General features: G+C 35.3%; 1 protein-coding gene across 15 annotated transcripts in view; it reads right to left on the bottom strand.

Annotated features, from left to right (window-relative positions):
* Positions 1-15856, bottom strand: part of ZNF438 (zinc finger protein 438) — a 178253-nt gene that overhangs the window by 115781 nt on the left and 46616 nt on the right. For 10 of the 15 annotated variants that reach the window (XM_031017388.2, XM_081820813.1, XM_081820815.1 and 7 more), the window contains one exon: positions 14703-14771. The exons of 4 other annotated variants lie outside the window; for them this stretch is intronic. The gene's annotated coding sequence lies outside the window, so the exon portion shown is untranslated. The remainder of the gene's footprint in view (positions 1-14702; positions 14772-15856) is intronic. One more of the 15 variants, XM_081820816.1, reaches the window with a different exon arrangement.

Consider the following 15856-nt stretch of genomic DNA (forward strand, 5'->3'; position numbering starts at 1 on the left):
AAATACTTGCTGGTGCACAAAAAAATATATTTATTAAGTTTTAGAACAACTCAATGTATTTAATCAAGGGGCAAGGAGTCTTTCAAAGTCCAGGAAGCCATAAATCAAAACAGTTTTACATAAAAAGATTACCTTTTCCCTTTAAATTTTCTATGTGTTTACATTTAAAAAACCAGACAAAAAGTCAAGTCCTTGATTCTTTTTAAAGCCAAAGGGTTGCCTATTTAAAATCATCATAACAATCTCAAATGTCTCGAATGCTGCTCTAATTAAAAACCCTTCCTCCTAGGCTCTTCCCAGCTTCTAATTCTTGTCTGTGCCATATTGATGCTGGTTTTAAAATTCTAACTTTCCTTCTAGTTTACAACCATAACTTTGACTTTTTCATCCCATTCTTTTTTCCTTCAGTTCATCTAGATTTGCGCCCATAAACTGTGGGCAAACCAGGTCACAAAAGCTCTTATTAACTCCCTCAGTGCAGCAAATAGTGGGCCTCCTGTGGTTAAGGCATGGAGGTAAGCCACATGCACCACAGACCCAACCAGCCTGGGCCCCTTCAATTTACAAATCCAGCTTATAAATTAAAGGCCTCCACTGCTGTAAAAAAAAAAAAGACCGACATTTCAACGGATGAGCGAGAGAGAAAGTAGCCTCTTCCTTGTCCAAGAGACACTGGGTTTAGTAGGAAATCCCCACCTCAAGGAGCTGTGGGATTCAGTGATTATGGGAGGCTGTGCAATCTCTTTAGATATATTCAAAATTCAAGAAAGCCCCTTTCTGTAAATTAATGGGGAACAGTATTTGATCAAGAGGTATCTTCCTATAATTTCAAATAAAATATTCTAGTTATAATTTGTAGCTGCTACAGGGCAATTCCAATAATAATTATAATAATATACAGCTTTATTTCTAGAAAATAAGAAGCACATGTATTGATAGTTTTTTTTCCTCCTAGATGCTCAGCTGTGGACTCATTAATATTAAGCTGCTGGACCTACAAAAATGTACAATGGTTCCCCCAGTAGTCAACTCTCTTAATTTTAGACAGCTTAACTTCACACAGTAGTTAAGAACATCAACTTTGGAAACAAGGCCCAGATCTACTACATGCTAATTGTATCAGTCAAGTTACTCAACTGCTCTGTGCCTCAGATTCTAAGTTAATACTAATACCTACCTTATAGGATGACTGTAAGGATTACTTAACTGGTTATACGTAAAACACTAGAACTGTGCCTGACAAAGAGTAAAACATTGTCAAATTCTTGGCTGTTATTATTATCCTTAACATCAGAAATGTATAACTCTTGGAAAAAAACAGAACTTTAAGCACAGCTCACTACAACCATTGAAGAAACAGGTTCTTTGAGACTGTTTAGTTCTATTAGAACACATGCAAAGTTTTCTGCATTATTCTCTCCTATGCATTCTGATTTATTCCCTCCTGTATGTCTCCATGTACCCTGGGCTCTACTTATCCATTTACTCCTCTCCTTCTGGACTATAAATGTCTTGAAAAAAGGGATTCTATCTTACCTTGTAGTTTCAACATCTAGCATAGAGTAGATGCTCTATAAAAACTTAACAAAACATAGTATTAGCAATTTAACCTTGCAAGCCCATGGTCATGACATCAATTCCTTTGCGAAGAAGCTGTGTTCTGCAACTCTCTACCCGAGTAGTCCAGTAGAAGGTGAATAACCTTCTGCATGATAATGACATACAGTATCCCTCTATGTATAGGCTGAAGAAAAGAGGAATCCCGTGTCCCACAGAAGAGTCTAGAATTCAGGCTGTTACTATCAGTAACAAGGGTCTTCCTCTACTAAGAAAAAAAAGTATTAGCCATTTATCTGTCTGCCTTATTCAAGTTAAATTCTTGAGGACAGAGGCCACTGAACGTTGATCTCCGCATCCCTGGGTGGGCCTACCATACAATGGCACTTCATAAAAGCCTATCACCTGGATTTTTTTATCCAAGCTTCTAACTTATTTTGAATTTCACTTGGATTTATTCAAGACATGTCTTTATTTACTAGAACAAAATGCATTTCTGAAATTAAACAATTCTCTTTTTTCCCTAGAAGCTCTTGGTAGAGAGGGAAATAAAACTCCTCAAAGTGATGACTACAGAGAAGAGAAGCAACCAATGTCTGCTGCATGATCTTTTCCATGCTGCCCTGGATGAAGCCTTTGTTGGTGGCTCATCCTCCAGAATCGAGCCAGAACAAAACCTTTCTTCAAAAAGAGTCACCTTTGACTGCTGTATAGATTTTATTCAGTCAGCCTTGTTTCCTCGCTCTCTCACAATTGTGACATGTTCATTATTTCAAAATTCTATCTGCCCACCCTACCTGTGACCATGTCCAGCTCAGCTTATGACAAAAAGCCAGCTTGGGCAGCATCCTCTTGCTGATGTTGTGAAACATGAATTCAGTGCTAGCAGCCTTCTGACCACTCAGGAGCTCATCAGTAAAAGACCTTCAGTGTGACCTTTAGTCTGATGTCTGATTATTATCACACAGTGGGCCTACCTCCCAGCATCCTCAATCTCAAGACAAGCACACGTCCTAGAATCACCTTCTGGGAGTTTAGATAAATATGTTTCTACATTTTCTCAGGGAAAAGTAGTGATTTCACATTCCTCTGAGTCATTCTATGACAGACTACTTCAAGGTGTTATAATTGGGATCTCCAGCATAGCATGTGTCACTTACCTAATATTAGGTCAGAGCATAAATACACAAGTCATATATGATCCCTTCTTCTAACTCTCTGCACTCAAAATAGTAAGATAAGTGATTTATTCCTCTTGACTCTGCAAGATGAAATTAAGCTGACTTCTTTGCTTAATGAAATTAAAAATAAAAATGCTGTCAAATGGAAACTTCTTTGCTATCCTTGGTGCCCTGGTCAGGCATGGAATTTTAAAGTTAGAAAGTATCTCAGAGAGTCATCTTCCTCATTTCACAGAAATGTCGAGTGTTTTGCCACGGTCACAAAGAAAAACAGAAAACCAAAGCTGGAAAAAAAGGCTTTCCTGCCTCCTCAGCCCTTATGCTTTCCACATACCACACTAAGATGAGTCTCTTGGCAAGAACTTCACCATAACCCGCAATCCCAGAGAGGCTGTTCTCAGCTTCACCTCACTCCCTACATCTTCGTAGTCCAGCCACGTAATTATCTGTTAAATATATATATATATGTGAAAATATATATATATATATATGAAAGACAAGACTTCCATCTCTAAAAATAACTTTGCAACATCACTTATCACTGTTTTCTTAAAGATATCACCGCTAGCAACCGCTACAGGCTTCTTCCTTCCACACTGTTTCCAAGACAAGACTGAGTGCTATCTAAGACCCTACTTCCTTAAATAGTCTTTAAGTATAATGTGAAAAAAAAATGGGAAAGCCCCATATACAAGCTCCATTATTATAGAAAGGGAATGGAGCTGGTACCCACTTGAGGTCATCACATGACGAGGAGTGTTCAAGATAGGCTATTAGCCTATCAGAGACTCAAAGCAATGAGTCTTTCACTAAGCAAACATTAATGAGAATGTAAGTGCCATGCCCTGTGTTACCTGATAAAGTAATGACAGGGACATCTTAGAAAGCTGACTAGTAAATAACTGGGAATGTTCCAACAAATTCAAAAAATCAAAACCAAATTAAACAAAGATAAACTTTAAATCAAATAGCAAAAAGTCCAAAACACAACAGAAACAAAAAAGAATTTAAAACAGAAAGCTTCAAACAAGAGCAATGTAGTAAAACCAATTAGATCAATTTTGACAATAAATATAAAGGAGTTAAAATATCCTTAAAAGACAAAGGTTCTCACTAGGTTAAAAAATGAAATCTAGCTATACTCTACTTTTAGGAAATATCTAAAACACATGACAAAGAAAAAACAATATAGTAAGTATAAAGACATATAGGGAAATATAAACTAAGGTAGGAATATTCATGTCAGCTAAAACAAAGCACATAGCAAAAATTAGGAAGAAAGTCATATTATTCTGACAAAAGGTGTAATTATCAATTGAGATGTTGACAGCAAATAATACATTAACACACATTCCAAACCAAAAACTGATATAAATATAAGGAAAAATTAATAAATTAATGATTTATATCTTTAAGCCTCTACAGACTAGACAAAAAAATTATAGAAAAGTTGACAACATAATAAATAATTCTAGTTGAAACTGTACTTCAAATTTTGAATTTTGACTTTTCCCAGGTTAACAATATAACACTGAAAAACTGATAACAATAACACTGAACCCTCATGATGCTGAGCAGGGGCGGCAGGCTGCAGCTCCCAGTCAGCCACATGATCACGAGGGTAAACAACCAATAGGCTTAAAACCATGCTGTACACATACAACCATTCTGTTTTTCACTTTCAATAGAGCATTCAATATATTATATGTGATATTCAACACTTTACTATAACACAGTGTTTGTGTTAGAGGATTTTGCCCAGCAGGCTAATATAAGTGTTATGCATGTTTAAGGTAGGCTGGGCTAGCTATGATGTTTGTTAGGTTAGATGTATTAAATGCATTGTCAGCTTAAGATATTTTCAACTTACAATGGATTTATCAGGACATAATCCCATTGTAAGTAGAAGAAAACCTGTATAACATTTATTAATAATTAGTACCTAAAGCTTGAAAGTAACTTGAACTTTGAGAAACACTCTCCTGAATAATTATTTTAATTGAGACTGCACACTAAAATATATTGGATATGGCCAAAAAGTACACAGAGAAAAACAGAATTCTTAAATGCTTTCCTTTGGATTAATGTATAAACTTTCTGCTATAACAAAGAGATTCAGGGGCCCCTGAGTGGCACAGGCAGTTAAGTGTCCAACTCTTGGTTTCAGCTCAGGTTGTGATCTCAGGGTCACACGAGATCAAGCCCTGTGTGGGGCTCTGCTAGAGAATCTCTCTCCTTCTCCCACTGCCCCTCCTGCTCGTGCTCACTCCCTCTCTAAAATAAATAATCTTTGAAAAAAAAAGAGATTAAAAAATACAGTAGTTCAAGATAGAAAATTTCCTTTTTCATATTACAATACAGGGTGTCAGGGAAAGGTAAGATTTACGAGATCACCAAGGACATACACTGCTCTGTCATTTTCACATGACTTCCAGCTCTGCACCTAAGATGGCTGCTATACCTGATATAACATCCCAGCCAAGCAGAAAGGGAAAAGAGAAAGTCTAGGACATGTGGCTTGTTTTGAAGGAGGTAACCTTATACAGTCACCTTTCAACTAATATTAGCCACAAAGCCACACCCTGCCGCAAGAGAAGCAGAGCAATGTAGTTTCTAGGTGGGCAGCCATATATATGCTCAGGTAAAATCTAGAGGTTCTGTGTCCAAAAGGAAGAATAGATTCTAAGAGACACTGGAGTATTATGCACACGTTCTAATTAGAAAAATGCAGAAGAATAATAAAACAAAACCCAGAATGAATTATATGTAACCACTTCATTTTAGCTAGATTCATCTTAGTGCCAAGGACACTACCAAATACCAATTTAAGAAGTCAGAAAAGTAATCAATGAATTCTAAGTATGCTAGGGTCCTATTCCAATACATCAAATCATAGGCTAGAAAGTATACTGAGAATTCATTTATTCTCTTTCCTTGTTTAAGGATATTTAATTCATGTATTATTGTTTTTATTGTGTATACTGATTTATCTGAATGGATTTCCAGGTTGACTCAGTTTCAATCTTAACACAGAGGTCTCCTATTAGACAGAGTTAATCTTTTGCTAGTTGAATAACTTTCAAAATCTGTGGAATGTTATTTTAAAAACAACATCACTAGGGGTGCCTGGGTGGCTCAGTCAGTTAAGCATCCGACTCTTGGTTTCAACTCAGGTCATGATCTCAGGGTCATGAGATTAAGCCCAGCAAAGGGCTCTGCACTCAGCACAGAGTCTGCTTGGGATTCTTTCCCTCCTCCTCTCCCTACCCTTCTGCCCCTCCCCCTGCTCGCGCACTCTCTCTCTCTTCTCATATATACAATCTTAAAAAATAAAAAATAAAACATTACTCAAGTATAGTTTATATACAGTAAAATATGTGCATTTTCATGCATATTTCAATGCATTTTACAAAGATATATCCACGTGTCCATATAATCACCACCAAAACACACTCATCATGCTGAAAGTTTTCTCACACCTAATCCAGGTCTATTACGCTGAACTCTCAGCTGCAGGCAACAACTTGTCTGCTTATTATCACCATAGATTAAATTTGCCTTTTCTAACATTTCTGATGTAGTAATCCAAGGCAGTAAATGGAATCACAGAATTTGTATCCTTTAGTGTCTGGCTTATTACTCAGCATAATGTTTCTGAGAGTCATTCATGCTGCGTGTATCAGTACTAGCCCCTTTTATTGCCAAGTAGTATTCCACTGCATGGATATACCACAATGTGTTTATCTAGTCACTAGTTGATGGTCCTAGTTTGCAGCTATTATGAATAAAGCTGCTATGAACATTCATGTACAGGTGTGTGTGTAAACTGATTTTCATTTCTTTGGGGTAAATATTTAGGAGTAAAATTGTTGCATCTTATGGCAATAATGTTTACCTTTATAACACTACCAAACTTTTCTAAAATAGTTTTATCATTTAACTTTCCCCATGGCTAAATATATGAAAGTCCAATTGGTCTATATCTCAGCTAACAATTGTTCTTTTTTAATTTTTAATTCTGTGAATATATAGTGGTATCTCATTGTATTGATTTGCTTTTTTTCTGAGGTCTAATGATATTGAATCCCTTTTCCTGTGCTGCACTGGCCATTCATTATTTTCTTGTGCATATTTTTTTTAACTGGGTTGTCTTATTATTAATGAGTTGTAAAAGTTCTTTATATATTCTGGTCACAAGTCATTTGTCAGGTATATATATTGTGCATATGTTCTCTCTGTTTAAAGACTACCTTTTCATTTTCTTAATGATGTCTTTCAAAGAATAGAAGTTTTAAATTTTGATAGAGTCCCATTTGTCAATTTTTCTTTTAATGTTCATGCTTTTTGTGTCCTAAGGTATCTTTGCCTATCCCAAGTTCACGAATATTTTCTGTGATTTTTTTCCTTAAAGTTTCATAGTTTCAGTCTTTTGTATTTAGATCTATGATTCTTTGCAAGATATTTTTGTACATGAAGAGGTAAGGGTTGAGGTTAATTTTTTAAAAAACATTTGGATATCCACGTGTTCTAGTACCATATGTTGAAAAGATTATCCTTTCTCCATTTAATTACCTTGGCATAATTATATGTGGGTCTGTTTTTGGACTCTCTATTCTATTCCACTGATATATATGTCTACTTTAGACCAACACTGCTTTGATCACTGTGGCTTTAAAGAGGAAGCTTTAAAATGTAGAGGAAGTCTTGGGGCACCAGGGTGGCTTGGTTGGTTGAACATCCGACTCTTGAATTTGGCTAAGGTCATGATCTCAGGGTCATGGGATTGAGCCCTGTATCAGGATCTTCACTCAGCAGGGAAATCTGCTTGAGATTCTCTCCCTCTCCCTCTGCCCCTCCCCCTGCTCACAAACACACTCTCTCTCTTAAATAAATTTTTTAAAAAGTAGAGGAAGTCTTGAAACTTCCAATACTGTTCTTCTTTGTCAATTCTTTTTCTTTTTTTTTTTTAACTTTTCTAGGTCCTTTGTATTTCCATATAAATTTAAAATTTCAATTTCCAATTTTTCATTGCTAGTATATACACATACAACTGATTTTGTATATCTACCTTGTGTCCTGCAAGCTTGCTAAATTCAATTACAAATTCTAGTGGCTTTTGAGAGATTTCTCAGCATTTTCTCTATACATGATCAGGTTATGTGCAAATAAAGATGTTTTATTTCTACTTTGCCAATCTGTATGCCATTTCTTTTTATTGTCTATTACATTGGCTGGGGTCTCATCACAGTGTTAGACATAAGGAGGGGAGTGGGCATCCTTGCCTTGTTTCTTATCTTAGGGGGAAAGCATTCTAACTTGTGACATTAATGAGATTTTAGCTAGAGGTTATATGTAAATGTCTTTTCTCAAGTTGAGAAAGTTCCCTTCTGTTTTTAGTTTCCTAAGAGATTCCTTTTATGAATGGCTCTTGTGTTTGGTCCATCGCTTTCTTTGCAACTATTCACAGGACTATTCATAGTATAGCTTTTTTCCCATTTTTCCTGTTAAAGTGATGACTTATGCTAGGGGATTTTCCAATGTTAAACCAAGCTTGCACACCCAGGATAAACCCATTTTTTATATACCGCTGGATTTGATTTGCTAATTTTTAAAAACTTTTCAACTACGTTCATGAAGGATGTTTGTTCACAGTTTTCTTGTAATGTCTGTATCTTGATTGGTATCAACGTAATGCTGATGTCCTAAAATTAGTTGGGAAGTGTTCCTTCTTTCTCAATTTTCCAAATTTTTCTCCTTTAAATGTTTGATGGAATTCATCAGTTAAAACTGTATGGGACTGGAATTCTTTTGGTTTTGGTTTCTGGTTTGCTTTATTTGTATGGAAAGGGTTTTAAACTAAGAATATAACTTCTTTAAGATATGGTACTACTCTTACTTCTTCTGGAGTCAATTTCAGTAATGTGTGTCTTCCAAGGAATTTATCTGTTTCATCAATGTTGTCAAACTTATTTCTAGATGTTCATAATATTCCTTCTATACTTTTAATTTCCATAGAATATGTAATGACATCCCCTCTTTCAATCCTGATATCATACTTACTAACATGTGTTTTCCTCCTTCTTTATTTTTCTTGATTAGACTACCTAGAGGTTTATTCGTCTTTTCAAAACCTGCTTTTGTTTTCCTTATCTCTTCGATTTCTGTTCTTGTTGATTATTTCCTTCCTTCTACTTACTTTGGTTTTAATTTGCTCTTCTTTTTCTAGCTTCTTAAGGTGGATATTTAGATCACTTATTTTATCCCTTTCTTCTTTTCTAATACATGTATTTAAAGTTAAATATTTGTCTGAGCACTGCTTCAGCTAAACCCCACAGATTTTTATGTGTTTTCATTCTGATTCACTTCAAGACAACTTTTAATTTTCCTGTTTTATTTATTTTTTTACCAATGTGTTAGAAGCATTTGGTGTAATTATAAATATTGAGGATTTTTCACATATCTTTCTAATATTCATTTCTAACTTAATTGTTGGGGTCAGAGGACATACTATGCATAACTTCCATTATTTTAAAGTTAATGAGACTTGTTTTATATATTAGCATATGGTGGTCTATGTTGATGAATGTTCCACATGCACTTGAAAAGAATATATACTCTGCTATTCTTGAGTGGAATGTTTTATAAATACTAATCAAATTACGGTAGTTTACAGTGTTATATACACACATCTATATCCTTCCTGATATTTTTTGTACTTGTCCCATCAAATACTTTTATCGATGTTGAAATGTCCAATTATAATAGATTTCTCAATGTATTCTTTCAGCTCTATCAGTTTCTGCTTCATGTATTTTGACAATGTAGCATATTGGTTGCATTTAAATTTAAAGTTATTATTTCTTCTTGAAGAATTGATCCATTTATTATGAAGTGTCCATTTTTAAACTTATTAACATCACTTGTTCTGAAGCCCACTTTGATATTAATATAGCCACTCCAGTTTTTTTATCCTTAGGACTTACATTGTATATATTTTTCCACCCTTTTTCTAACCTATTTCAAGAGTTTCTTGAGAACAACACAGTTTACTCTTACTTTTTTATTCAATCTGACAATCTTTGCCTTCTAATTAAAGTACATCATTTACATTTAATGTGATTATTGATATGGTTGTATGTAGTTCTACCATCTTGTTGCAGGTTTTCTATTTGTCCCTTCTGTTCTTTGTTCCTTTTCCCCTTTTTTTCTATCTTCTTTTGGATTATTTTTTTAGGAGTTCATTTCATATCCACCAATGGTTTCTTGTTTTTTGGTTTTTTTTTTAAAAGATTTTATTTATTTGACAGAGAGGGAACACAAGCAAGGGCAGTGGGAGAGGGAGAAGCAGGCTTCCCGCCGAGCAGGGAGCCCAGCGTGGGGCTTGATCCCAGGACCCTGGGATCATGACCTGAGCCGAAGGCAGACGCCCAATGACTGAGCCACCCAGGCGCCCCCACCAATAGTTTCTTGTTAAAACTCTGTTTTTCCAACCTTTTTAATGGATGCTCTCTTATTTTAACCTACCTTCAAAACACATTACACCTTCATGTCTAAGACTCTTACAACAATATGCTTCCTTTCCCCTATCCAATTCTTTGAGCTATTGTTGTCAGACATTTTACCTTTACATGTTATAACTCTACTAGACACTGTTATTATTTTTTGCTTCAAACAGTTACCTTTAAAAAAACTAAAATACAAAGAAAAAAATTCTTATATTTATCCACATATGAACCATTTCAGGGATTCTTTATTCCTTTGTATAGTCCAAATTTTCATCTGCTACCATTTCCCTTTTGCTTAAAGAAATTCCTTTAATATTTCTTATAATGTAAGTCTGCTCATCATAAGTTGTCTCAATTTTTGTCTAAAAAAGCTTTCTCCCTTATGTTTTTTCCTCCTTAATGTCCTAAAATATTTTTGTTAGTTATGGAATACTAGGTTGACCATTTTTTAGCACTTAAAAAAATGCTATTAAACTGCATTCTGGTTTGAACAGTTTCTGATAAGTCTCCTGTCTAAATTCTTAACTTTATTCCTTTGTATGCAATGTATTTTTTCCCTCTGACAGCTTTTAAAATTTTTTATCACTGATTTTCAGCAATTTTCTTATGATGCACCTTGGGGTGTATGTATCTTGCCTGGGGTCTGTTTAATTTTTGGATCTGTGGGTTTAGAGTTTACTTCAAATTGGGGGAAATTTCAGCCATTATTTAAATTTTTTTTCCTCTCTTGCCCTCCTCCCAAAATCCTGAGACACCACTTACACTTACGTTAGACTCATGGTATTTATCCTACAGGGCACCAAGTTGCTTTCATCTTTTTCAATCTTTTTTCTCTCTACCCTTGTGGTTGAATTCTCACTGTTTTCAAGTTCATTGACCTCTTCTCCCAAAAGATTTAATCTAACCCCACCTAGTTATTGCATTTTTAAATCTCTGGATGTTCCAATTTTTTTTTTTTATATTTTATAGTTCATCCCTCATTATATTTATTTATATAGGCCATATTTACAATAACTGCTTTAATGTATTTGTCTGCTAATTGTACCATCTCTGTCATTTTAGGGTCTATTTTTATTGTCTCCTGGTTATGAGATTTTTCTCTTGCTTCTTTATCAAGTAATGCTTAACTGGATGCAATTTACTGTGAATTTTATGTTGCTGAGTGCTAGATTTTTTTGTATTAATTTATAGAGTGTTAAACTTCTGCCAGACAGTTACTTGTGGATTAACATGATTTTTTTGAGGTTTGGTTTTAAACTCTTATAGGACTTGTATAGAGGAACCTTTATTCTAGGGCTCATTCTTATGAAGAACTCGTAAGCTTTCATTCCTTACAAGTTGTCCTTGCCAGCTTCCAGGGGTTTCAAATTGAATGCACAGTGTGGTGTTCAGCCAGATCCTCAAGAACACCCCTATGCAGATTTCAGGAATTCTTTCTGTGCCCAAAACCCTCCTCTCCAGTTGAGATTTTAAATGTATCAGACTTTCCTACCTTGCCTCCTTTTTACTTCCTTCCCTGCTCCATAGTGAAAGATACTTCACTTCTAGATTCAGGTTACTGAACTTTAAAGGTTGAAAGGAAAACCGATCTCCCTTTAAAAACCTGCTTGGCATACCTTACTAAAAAAGGAGGTAGCAACATAAAGGGTGCTTATTTTATTTATACACACACACACACACACGTATTTTAGAATTTAATACAGAAAATGCACAGATTCTGCTTCCCAATAAATTTATGCTTAAAAGTTGGTAAATCAATAAATATTAAAAAGTAGGATTCTCTACTCCAAACCATAATTATGCATAAAAATTATTTATTTCACTACCCTTTTCTTAAAAATATTTGCCCTTTACTATTTGTGTTGGTAGATACTGAAGTCCCCACTAAACCACTAAGTAGTTTATATATTTATTGAGAAAAAAAAATGAGCAGATGTTTTTGGAGAGGTTGAAGACAGACATGTGGGTGGCAGGAAGCAAATGTTTTCTCCAAGGCTAGGCTGTTATAAACCCAGTTTATATCTTTTTTAAGTCAAATTTTGAGTAATAGTACAAATTTCATTTTTGAATTTTCTTCTAATTACATTTTAAGAATAACTAAGAGTCACTGAATAGTCTTTAAAAACATGATCCTTAGCCATGGATGGGACTAAGGACAGATGAGTGAGGCACCTACCTCTCCTTAGTCCCAGACCTGTTCTTAACAAACATAATATGAAGGTACTGTAATTCCTTGCTACTCAGAGTGGGGTCCATGGATCAGTATCAGCATTACCTGGGAACTTGTTAGAAAAGTAAAATCTCGGGGCCCCCCACAGACTTAATCAAAATCTCATTTTAATAAGTTCTCCATGGGATTCATATATACGTTAAAGTTTGAACAGCAGTGCCCTAGTTTCTCTATTTCTTCTATTATTGAAGTTCTGTATTGTTTTCAATTATTTTGCTATAATAACTATTTTTCTATGATAACATTATAATGGAACCCCAGTGCACATATATATTTGTGTTCTTGAGTAATTATCTCATTAAAAGGAACACATTAAAGTGGGAATCCTAGGTCATTATGTTCTCTTTCAAATTTGAAACTTCTAAGTTGCTGTGGTCTGAGAAACCAGTTACTGGGCTTCTTGGAATTATGAGTTAGAGAATTCACAGATCAATATAACAAGTGGTTATACACTTGAACTTGAATCCCAACTCTGACAAAACCAACCATATAACTATGGGCAATGATGTAACCTGTCCAAGACAGTTTCCTCATCTGTTAAATGGGGATTATAATAGTATATACCTCATAGGATTGCTATGAGGATTAAGTTAACTAAAATAGATAAAGCACTTAGAATATAGTGTTATTTATGTGTTTGCAATTAAGAGGAAAAATTAGTATATAAAGATGCTCTAAGTGAACCTGATATATTTTTAAGGTCTGAATTTTCAAACACCATCTATATGTAGTTTAAAAGCCTCTTTCTTCTCATCCTTGATTCCTGGATCTGTCCTAAGTAGATGAGTTTGACAGAGAAAAGTGTATTACATTTAAGAATTGCTTCTTCCTTTTCTTTCTTTAGTACTTCATTATTAGTTTTAAAAGGAATATGGATATATTTGTCTTCTGCTAAGGCCAGATACAAAAATTAATCTTAATTGCCAAGGTGCAAGAGGTTAAGAACCATGACGCATATGTAATGCTCATGTTACCTTTACAATAGAGGAGATACTACTGTCTATCTCTCCTCCTAGGAGAATCCCTGGCTCAAGTCAAGACAAGAATATCAATAAAAGAGATAATCCAAACTCTATGTTTTGAATCAGAGCAGTAATTTTGTTTGGGTAAAGTCAACATAGTAACCAGGAAGAAGGAGCAGTCAAATCTAAAGGACAGAAATAGGTATTATGGGAAAGGAGGCAGAAAAGTCAGAAACCCAGAAAAGATAGGGAAACAAGACGAGATTCAAGGTGAAAACATGGTAAGGAGTTTAGGCCTTCCTTAGAACAGTATATTCATCATAGTGCTGATTTCATATTGGTCTGCCAAGCACCATGCTGGTTGGGGCAGGCCCCAGTGGCTACACCAAGCTGTGTCAGGCTGGAGGCAACTTTTAGATGTGCCATCCTATTATTTAGGTCCTAGCTACCAGAAGCAATCAAATATAAAGGGGTTCTTGGAATTATGAGCTAGAGAATTCACAGATCAATATAACAAGTGGTTATATACTTGAACTTGAATCCCAGCTCTGACAAAACCAACCGTATAACTATGGGCAATGATGTAACCTGTCCAAGACAGTTTCCTCATCTGTTAAATGGGGATTATAATAGTATATACCTCATAGGATTGCTATGAGGATTTAGTATCCAGAGACCCTGAAAATTATTCTTTCTTATATCATTAATTCCAAGTTCCACAGTTCAGGGGTTATAAGAAACTGGAATTTGCATGAATAGCATTATCCAGGTCTAACTAAAAGCACTTATAACAAAATTCTCTACTACAAAATCATATTTTTGCCTTTCTAAGAGAAGATAAGGGAATGGCTATATCACCCTCAAGAAATATTCAAACATAATCACTAATTCTCAAAGAGCTTCTGATGTAAGGGAAACGATGGGGTGAATTTGCCATTTCTAGCAAACCCTGATCAAAAGGCTATTTTCACAAAAAAAAAAAAAAAAAAGGCTATTACCTATTACCACATATTATTCTCTTTACTTCTGCAACTCAGCGAACTTTTTGTTCAGTAACTAAAACCTATCAGGGAATTTGTATATGTACATTTTGTTTATTTTAGACCAAAAATTAATCAAAATAAAATCTAAATAAAAAATGGAAGAAAGAAAAATGTCTTAAAGTAATTTCCTTTAGATGGGGACCTAACCAATCTGACTGGAATCAACCTTGAAAATAGCTCTTCTTTCTTTTCAAATATTGGAAACTCCACCTAGAGGTGCTTACCTTTTATTGTTGAAAGCTTCCAATACAAATATAGGAGAATAAATCTGAGGAAGACTCGGAAAGAGTGCTCTGGAAAAAAAAAAAAAGATTCTAAAAACATATAATCTGAGTTAGGAAGATCTAAAAATCAATTCTCCCATCCTCCACTCCAGCACATTTTTCCTCCACAATTTGTGGAGCCTCAACCTGATCAGCCTCAATTAGACATACACTGCCAGTGCTGGAGAACTCACTTCCAGTGAAGGAGCCCAGTTTATTTGCCAACTTATTCATTATGTAATTGTTGCCAACTTATTCATTATGGTGCTCATTATACTAAGCAGAAATTCTCTCTGTAATTTCTCCCATTGATTCTAGCTTTGTCTTTCTGTTGTTCTAAATCTCCAATTCCTCTTCCACTTGAAAGCAATGCAAATTACAGAAACTTGGAATAACAGAGCTGCAAAATTTCTAGTGTAACCTCACTTACTACATATATTAGAGAGCCTTGGATATCTATGTTTGTTCTCTCTAAATCCACCTCCACTGCTATCAGACTGGGGGCTGAGCTGGTTGGAATGAGGGTGTAGGGTAGGGAGTAAGAGGGATTTAGTTGATTCCAATGGACTTGGAGAATTTAAGGAATTGCAAAAAGGCAACTGTGGCTAGAGCACAGTGAGCAAGACAGGATGGTAGGAGATAAAGTCAGCAGGCAGAAGATGCAGAGCCTGGTAGAACATGGTGAGACTTTGGGTTTTATCCTGAGTGTAATGGGTAGTCACTCAAGGATTCTGAACAGGAAAATGACAGGAACTGTTTAACATTTTAAAAAAAAACCACTTTTGCTCCTGACTAGAGAGGTGCAAGGAGGAGATAAGGAAGGCCAGTTACAAGGCTGTTGCTATCATCCAGGTAACTTATGATGATGATGATAGGTTGTATTATATTAGGGAAGTAGTGGGTAGCGGCAATACAGGGGTATTTGGGATATATGTTGAAAGGAGGATATATAAGCCTTATTAATGCGCTGGACGTGGGTTAAGAAGCAAAGAGAAAACTCAAGATGGCCTCTAGTTTTTGGCCTGAGCAACTTGTGGACCATTTACTGAGATTAAGAAGAAGGAGGGCAGGAACACATTTGGGGAGAAGAGTCCAAGAGTTGTATTTCAGACATG

This window comes from Leptonychotes weddellii, chromosome 5, assembly GCF_054177405.1.
Source record: "Leptonychotes weddellii isolate Sample4059 chromosome 5, ASM5417740v2, whole genome shotgun sequence".
Taxonomy (NCBI): domain Eukaryota; kingdom Metazoa; phylum Chordata; class Mammalia; order Carnivora; family Phocidae; genus Leptonychotes; species Leptonychotes weddellii.